The sequence below is a fragment of the Schistocerca americana genome, chromosome 5 (genome assembly GCF_021461395.2).
Source record: "Schistocerca americana isolate TAMUIC-IGC-003095 chromosome 5, iqSchAmer2.1, whole genome shotgun sequence".
NCBI classification, from domain to species: Eukaryota; Metazoa; Arthropoda; class Insecta; order Orthoptera; family Acrididae; genus Schistocerca; species Schistocerca americana.
The window spans coordinates 517,186,924-517,195,568 of record NC_060123.1 but is presented as its reverse complement, the minus strand read 5'-3'; positions in this window follow the sequence as shown (position 1 = coordinate 517,195,568).

The window sequence follows — 8,645 nt, the reverse complement described above, 5'->3', positions numbered from 1 at the left end:
CAGTGGCCTTTTGCAATGGAGAAACAATATAGTAAATTATGTGATATATCGAAATATACCACAGGTACGTAAACCTAAAAAACAAACACGCAGCACTGGATCGTCGTACTGAAATAATATCTTGCACTTAGCCACACATACAAGCAATGTGGCCAGCGTACAAACATTATGGTGTTATGGTAAGATGTATGTGGGTGGTTTGATAATGAACTTAAGTCCGAAACCGATCGACGTTTGAATAAAAGCAAACTCCTGTGCAACTTCGACGGTTTTGCGATTTCATTTAATCATAGTAATTTGCTGTCTACTGCCATCCAGAATGCTAGAAATGAATTCTGTAGTTTCATACTTCTAGGAAGAATACAGCTCATCCCTGTGATTTTGATGACTGAGGTCATTTTACGTTTTAATTACGTTACTAACGAATGGTTTATGATGTAATTAGTGTACTGCTGCTAACATTCATTAACATAAGGTAGTTACTTATACAGTAAAGAAATATATCCCCAGATAAGTCATCAGATTACATTTCAAGTTAAATGGTTTCCATAGTATTTACTTCTTTACTCTTACTACCTTGAGGAAAAGCTAACTTTTATCTATAGAACATTAATAGAATGTTTTCACACAATGACTGTGACTAAGCAGCGATTGAGAATCTATAATCAAGGCTTCAGGATAGAGTACAAACATTTGTTCTATTAATTGATGGAGTTACATTTCTTTGTTTACAGGTGTTTGCCACTTCCTTACTCATTCGTTCAGCTCTCTGAGAACATTACTATTTGTTATTTAGCTAATGTAGATAACATTACTGTTTCCAGAATGAGTTTTTCACTCTGAAACAGGGTGTGCGCTGATATGAAACTTCCTGGCGGATTAAAACTGTGTGCCGGATCGAGACTCGAACTCGGGATCTTTGCCTTTCGGGGGCAAGAGCTTCTGTAAAATTTGGAAGGTAGGAGACGAGGTACTGGCAGAAGTAAAGCTGTGAAGATCCGTGAGTCGTGCTTGGGTAGCTCAGATGGTAGAGCACTTGCCCGCAAAAGGCAAAGGTCCCGAGTTCGAGTCTCGGTCCCGCACACAGTTTTTATCTGCCAGGAAGTTTTAACATTACTGTTTCTTTTATGACACAGCACCTGCTTTGTGAATACTTTTTTCACAAAATTCTTACGCACCTGCACACTTGACCATCAGTTACGTTCCATTTTCTATCAATGTCGATTCTGTCGTTCAATCTAAAAATTCCGTACTCCTGACCAAACTGTATCTAATTACTTGTTTGGGTGGTGTTAGTTGACTCCGATCTCCTTCTTTCATAATACCTGTTAATATCTGTCTTTGTTCAGAACAAGTGCGTTCCATACCGAATAACAGTAACTTGCTATTAATTTATCCTAGTTACTTATAAAATGGTGTTAATACAAACAGAGTGAAATATGACCAGACTATCTCAGACATGCATATGACGTCATTAATTCTGTAACAGTTACACTGTAGCTGTTTAGCTTTTATTTCACCTTAAGTTTGAATGTATTGAGTGGTGCTTAGCTAAATAAAAACAGAGACCACTTCCTGATCCTGTCGTTTGCTTTTCACCTTTTAGTGGCTTGCGTGCATTTGGGTCTAGTATCTCTCAAGATCTCGATGCAAATAGTGTTCTGTGTGGCTATGGGGAGGGGGCGGGGGTGCCTAAGAAAAGGCCAGGTGTAGTTCGTTGAATTTACAGTTACAAGAAGCGCCTGATCTATGATTTCTACAACACTCACTGCGGGATTCCATTTCGCCACTGAGTGTCATTATTGCGATTTGATCCACTATTCGGTTGGTGGTAAGCGTCATTTACGTTAAAGGGTGACTGATTCTTTTCATTATAAGGCCACTGATTATTTGAGTTTTAATGACTCACAGTAAGCTGTGACTTATTTTAAGCAGCAGAATACCACTGATTATTACGGTTGTGTTTATTCGAAGGACGTGCTCCACTTCTTTGATAGCTATGTTGAAACCTATCATCCGTTCTCCTCCTACTTTTTACTGTTCGAAGGAACACCACTCATGTATGCACCATCACGTGACATCTCAGAAGCCAGTGGTGGAGCAACAAAGCCAGCGCGCGCGGCCCCCAGCTGCTCTCCCGTGATTGTTGCCGTACTGCTGGCACGACGGCGCGGCCTGACACACGGCATTTCGATAACTGTCATTGTTATTCCTGGTTCTAACGTCTTCGTCTGTTAAATCAGTTGAGTCGAACATAGACAAAAAATACTCCAAGTCTGATTCATGGAGATGTACTAGATTTTCTTTAATGTTGATTAACAATTTATTTTTTAAACTACATAATACATCTTTGTCCGATACTGGTTCATCACAGAAGCGAATTTTATACAAATATTTCTCGAGTACAGCCTTCAGATTTCTTGTTTGGCATTATAAGTCTATAGATTAAATGGTTCCTTTCGCAATCTCTCCCGATTCATTTAGACCAATATTTCGGCAAGAAGGCGTTTTCAGACTGTTCATATGTGTGACAATATTCAGCAGTTACAGTGGCCTGTAGTGTGGCTTCACCCTTCACAAAACCTGTGACATTTTGTACCTTGTGCTTGTGAGATCATTATTTGGGCAACAGATCTTTAAAAGATTTGATGAAAATGACAGGGTTCACACTTTTCCGGCATGAACATCTGAAATTGCCTGTGTTTGAGGAGACCTTACAAGTCAGAGCTACATGAGCTGGCTGTGACGTGTCATTCACAACATATTCTGTACCCTATTTAATTTCTACTCTATGTTGAAGACTTTGATAAAGGTCGGATTGTAGCCTATCGCGGTTGCGGTTTATCGTATCGCGACATTGCTGCTCGCGTTGGTCGGGATCCAATGACTGCTAGCAGAATATGGAATCGGTGAGTTCAGGAGGGTAATACGAAACGCCGTGCTGGATCCCAACGGCCTCGTATTACTAGCAGTCGACATGACAGGCATCTTATCCACATGGCTGTAACGGATCGTGCAGCCACATCTCGATCCCTGAGTCAACAGATGGGGACGTTTACAAGACAACAACCATCTGCACGAACAGTTCGGCGACGTTTGTAGCAGCATGGACTTTCAGCTCCGAGACCACGGCTGCGGTTACCCTTGACGCTGCATCACAGACAGGAGCGCCTGCGGTGGTGAACTCAATGAGGAACCTGGGTGCACGAATGGCAAACCGTCAATTTTTCGGATGAATCCAGGTTCTGTTTACAGCATCATGATGGTCACATCAGTGTTTGGAGACACTAAATGTTCGACTGCTGCCCTGGCCAGTACATTCTCCAGATCTCTCACTAATTGAAAACTTCTGGTCAACCGTGACCGAGCAACTGGCTCGTCACAATACGCCAGTCACTACTCTTGATGAACTGTGGTATCGTGTTGAAGCTGCATGGGCATCTGTACATGTACACGTCATCTAAGCTCTGCTTGATTCAATGCCCAGGCGTATCAAGGCCGTTATTACGCCAGAGGTGGTTGTTCTGGGTACTGATTTCTCAGGATCTATGCACCCAAATTACGTGAAAATGTAATCACATGTCAGTTCTAGTATAATATATTTATCCAATGAATACCCGTTTATCATCTGCATTTCTTCTTGGTGTAGCAATTTTAATGGCCAGTAGTGTAATCTTTCTGTAAATTTTGCATCCTATTCCTTCAAAAATTCATTTAATTTTCTTTCATGATCTGTGGAGAGACCTTCCACTTAGGTTACAACGTGTTGAAGGGTGGATTTCAGCGTTTCGTCCTCTAGTTGCAAAGTACTAACGTTTTCAGTCACCTACTCTACAGATTCAGGAATACCTCTAATGGTGGTTTTCAAGTCTGAAATCTCCTTAGTTATGGTTTCTAGATCAACTCACAGCTCGTTGGTCACCTGACTGGCAACCTTGGATTTTAACTGCTCAGTCTGATTTCTTTATCTGATTTGGGAATTCTCCCTCTGGTACCCGATTAGATAAGCTCTCTTGCTGTTGTTTCATAAGGGCCATGCCATCAGCCACAGTCTCTAGATTTTGTAAAAATAGCGTAACAGGATCTGTTGGGACACTTATAGTTTCAGGAATAATGTCATCTATTTTTTGGAGACATAATTTCATTCGTCACAGCTACCACGTTCTTTAAATTTTCAGTGGGGAATTCGCCTTCTGGTACCAGGGTAGACGCACTCTCTGGATGTGAAGAAGCCATTGTTTTGAACTGCTGTCAGGTTATCACCATACTAACGTACAATACAGTTTGTCAAATACAGCTTATCGTAACGCAGCCAACGTTTGAACAGTTTATAGGTGGCATTCCCGTGCAGTGTATCATCACGGATTATCAAACTTTCCTTCGCTTTGGAACAACAGCGGATCACTACGTCAAACAACACGCTTAAGTATTTCCGCCATCTTGTAGCTCTTTTGAAAAACCTACATGTTGCAGTGTTCTCAAATGACTATGCCTCCAATAAACAAATTTCACAGCCAGAAAACAGAACTAGATGGAATGAGTGGTATGTCTTCCCTCATACAGTAGACGCTAACGACGTTGTCTTACAAGAATTTATTAATTGCATTACTTCATTATTTTACATTGCTTCTTTTCTCTACCAATTATCAACAAATTTTCTTCCCTTTTAATTTTTATGAGCCTTTCAAAATTAATATTTACGTCTCGCTGAGTTAAGTGAAAAAGTAGCAAACTCTAATGAAATACACATATTTTGAAATCAAATACATATACAGATTTTCAATGATTTATTTTCATAGTCCTACGAGCGGTTGCCAGTTTAACTCTACTGGATAGTTAAATTGACGATGAACCGAAAATCCTTGAACTCACAAGAAACATTATATATATCGGGAATAACTGGCTTGGTTTCTTGTTTTTTCGACCGCGTCAGCTTCGAATTTCTTAAGTCCACCAATATTGTTTGCACTAGCATATCGGACATTATAAATTCACTAACCAGGTCCTGAATAATTCAAAAATGGTTCAAATGGCTCTAAGCACTATGGGACTTAACATCTGAGATCATCAGTCCCCTAGACTTAGAACTACCTAAACCTAACTATCCTAAGGACATCACATACATCCATGCCCGAGGCAGGTTTCTAACTTGCGACCGTAGCAGCAGCACGGTTCCGGACTGAAGCGCCTAGAACAGCTCATCCACAGCGGCCGGCCCTGAATAATTACAACTTATAGCGATGTCAGTGAGATAGTCGTAATGGTTGCTAAGCACGTGCATTTCGTTACAAAACATGTTAACAACATAAAAGGGTGACATTAGTATAAATGAAAGGCCATAACACAATGTCTGGACAAAAAAAGTGCTTATTTTCACTTTAAAAAAAACATCAATATATGCGTCTTAAGAATACAAGGCCAGAGGGGGGAAAGGTGACGAGGGAAGTGAAAGGTGAAGGATGTCAAAAAAAAGAAGATTATTGATTTTACAAAGATCATATTGTCATCACTCTATTCCTCCAAAGTTCAATTGACGTTTTTTTCATGATTTTTAGTTATTAAACCTTTAGTTATTAAACCTCTATTAATAACAGAAATACAGATAACATATTCGATAATCATACTACTATATCTGTTCTAAAAATAGAAACAAATTTCATTACAAACTGTTCGACTTCAAACTGGTTTCTTATCTCCAGGATTTGATGTTATCGTGGTCGTATACATATTTTTAATGGGTCTTATCACTATGTACAGATATTAACAAGAAGAAACCATAGCTGCAGTCGGTAGGCCAGGCAGTGATAATGACAGAAATCCTGTGTTTATTGTAAATAAGGACCGACGAAGATACCATTTATGTATTCCATTGCTGAGTTTATACGTCCTGGAAGTTGCTATAATGGGCCTAATTTAATCTCTTTTGCGAAGAGATTACGTTTGGGGTTACACTAGCTGGTCGTATTGAGTGCAGGCTTCCATACAGGACTTATTCTATCCAGTAAATGAGACTCTTATAGGTACAGGCTCCTGCTCATCAGATAAGAGAAGGGTAAAATGTCTAGAAAAAAAGAAAGAAAGAAAGGAAGATGACTGAAGCATGTCGTATTTATAAACAAAATAGCCCTTAACTGGATATTTTCATAAATAGGCTGAAAGGTTTGGCCAACAAATCTATAATGTAACGTTTATGGGGCTGTCAGTAGTAGCAGGGCAAAGCGAGCACCACCCCACATTGCATTGTTGCCTAATTTATTGAAGATGGCGTATCTATACAGCGGCCATAGATGAGGCAATGCAGCAGTGGCGTCACGGCGAGAAGTTCAGATTTTGTCAGGAAAACAGGTCAATTGTGCTACCTCAATTATCCTAACCTCCCTCACCTCTCCTCCCCTCCCCTCAGCCATCTGAAAATTGGCGGGAATAGGACTTAGTCTGTGCTGGGCTGCCATATAGGATGGACATAAATCTTTATTTTGTACGCATTATTTATTTAAGCAATTGGAGTTGTGATATAGCTCCATCCAGCATGTTCAACATGATGTCTGGAGTCTGAGTGACGTAGTTCAGCACTGCCACCAAAAGGCGCTGGTGGCCCTCCCCTTCCCTCTTCCGTGACGTAATCCAAGATGGTGGTCTGGCCGAAAACGGTAGGAAAAGGACGCAGTCTGTGCCTAGCTGCTGGACTGGGAGGACAGACATAATTCTTTATTGCGTTCAGTGGATGAGATGTCTGCACTGGAGAAGCAGGAATTTAATGGGTATATTTATTGTAACCATGTATCCGAGGACTGTTCCTATAGCAACGATATTTAGTGAAGATGAATACATTTCATGAAATAATGAAAATGCTGCTCGATGGGCTGAGTTACATTTCTCAACTCATACTGATTAATGTGTGTCCTGTAACTGTAGATCATTTGATAAAAGTCCAGTCAGTCTTTCGAAGCACAAAGGCAAGATGTTCACTCCACCGTATGCACTCTGCTGGAAGAGAGGCCATGTGCCGGGCTCACAGCATACCACGTGGTAGCTGCAGGAGCAGCCACGTACTTCCAGTCACGTTGGAAATACCCGCAGCATTCCTCCTTCCCATCCTGGGTGCACAGGTACCCTTTGTCGTTGAACACGAACTGCTTCGATAGTAATTACATCTGGTGTCCAAGCAATGAGCGGAATATTGTCCCATACATAACTTGAAGTTGTCAGAGGAACTAAATGTACCACTGCACAAAGAGAAAGAGAGAGAGAGAGAGAGAGAGAGAGAGAGAGAGAGAGAGCTTTGCAGCTGACGCAAGAATATGTAAACAACGACACGTTTTATTCCGAGGAATACCACCATCACCACACTTGAACATGGACACTAAAAATAAGATCGTTACACAACTGTGAAACCATCTCTGAAACACTTCGCGCGTTTGTGGGAAATACGTTAAATACCTTCTCTTTGAGCACGAACTGCTTCAGTAGTTACTGAATACAATTGAATATCTCTCTAAATACACGTTAGTTTTGCGATATACAGCGCCGCACTCGAACATGGACTCCAAAAAGACAACTGCACACTTGTGAAACCTCCCTGAGACACTTCTCGTGCTTTTGCGGGAAACAGATCCCGAAATAGATATCAGCTGCAATATTTGATTTTACGTGGAAGAATGATGATATTTGGAAGTCGAAATAAATATCTTTGTCACTCAAAACTTCTCGAGTTTTAGCTGCTTGTTTGAAGGCACTGCCAGATAGAGAAAACATTCTGCATCCTACAGCTGCTGTGGTGTTCATTACTTTTTTGAAACCGTGAGTGGGCTTAGTTTACCTTTACTGCTGATGGAATCTTGGGCGTTATTTTTCTCACTTTTCGAAGCACACTGGTGTCAAAGCACAGATGGGAAAATCAGAACAAGCACACACACTTATTCGAACCACTGTCCTACAGACGAGAAAAGTGGCTGGAATATTTTCGATGAATTTTCGATGTCCTACAGCTGCTGGTCTTGATATTCTCTAAAACCACGCTGATGAGTTAAGGCGTATCCAGAATGACCAAACCAGAGGAGGATGGTCTGCTTGGACCTGTTTCTGAGCACTCGAACAAAGAAGGTATCACGTGACTCTCAGACGTCACAGACCTTTCTGTAGATAACTTGCCCCCATCTTGCTCGAACCAGTCTGTAGAGAATCCTATGCTCTACACAAAGCATGACTTGTCATTCTCTGACGTCAGGGAACTTCTTATGAATGGAGCATCTGATTGGTTTTTGCTGAATTTACCCAGCAAACTGTTGCTGCTGCCGGTAGGGAGCACTGTCCGCCACTTCCTGTAGACATTCAGCGGCAAAACTACTTCCTACAGATCGACAAAAAACATACAGTAGTCGTATTGCACTCACAGTTAAACCTAGCAAAAGCGGTCTACAGATCATGTAGTATGGAAACTATCACCAAAGACACTTCTGCAATTACACTGCTCTGCTACTGTCAAGCAAGGCTTGAATTTTTCAGCGTATAACCCCTCTCCAACCAGGCTAAATAATACTACACAATATTGAGCGAAAATACGCTATACAAGCTTCATAAATCCGGATATGGCATTGCCTCTAAATGAAGTGATTTTCCACAAAAATATCGCGAAACTGAATGTA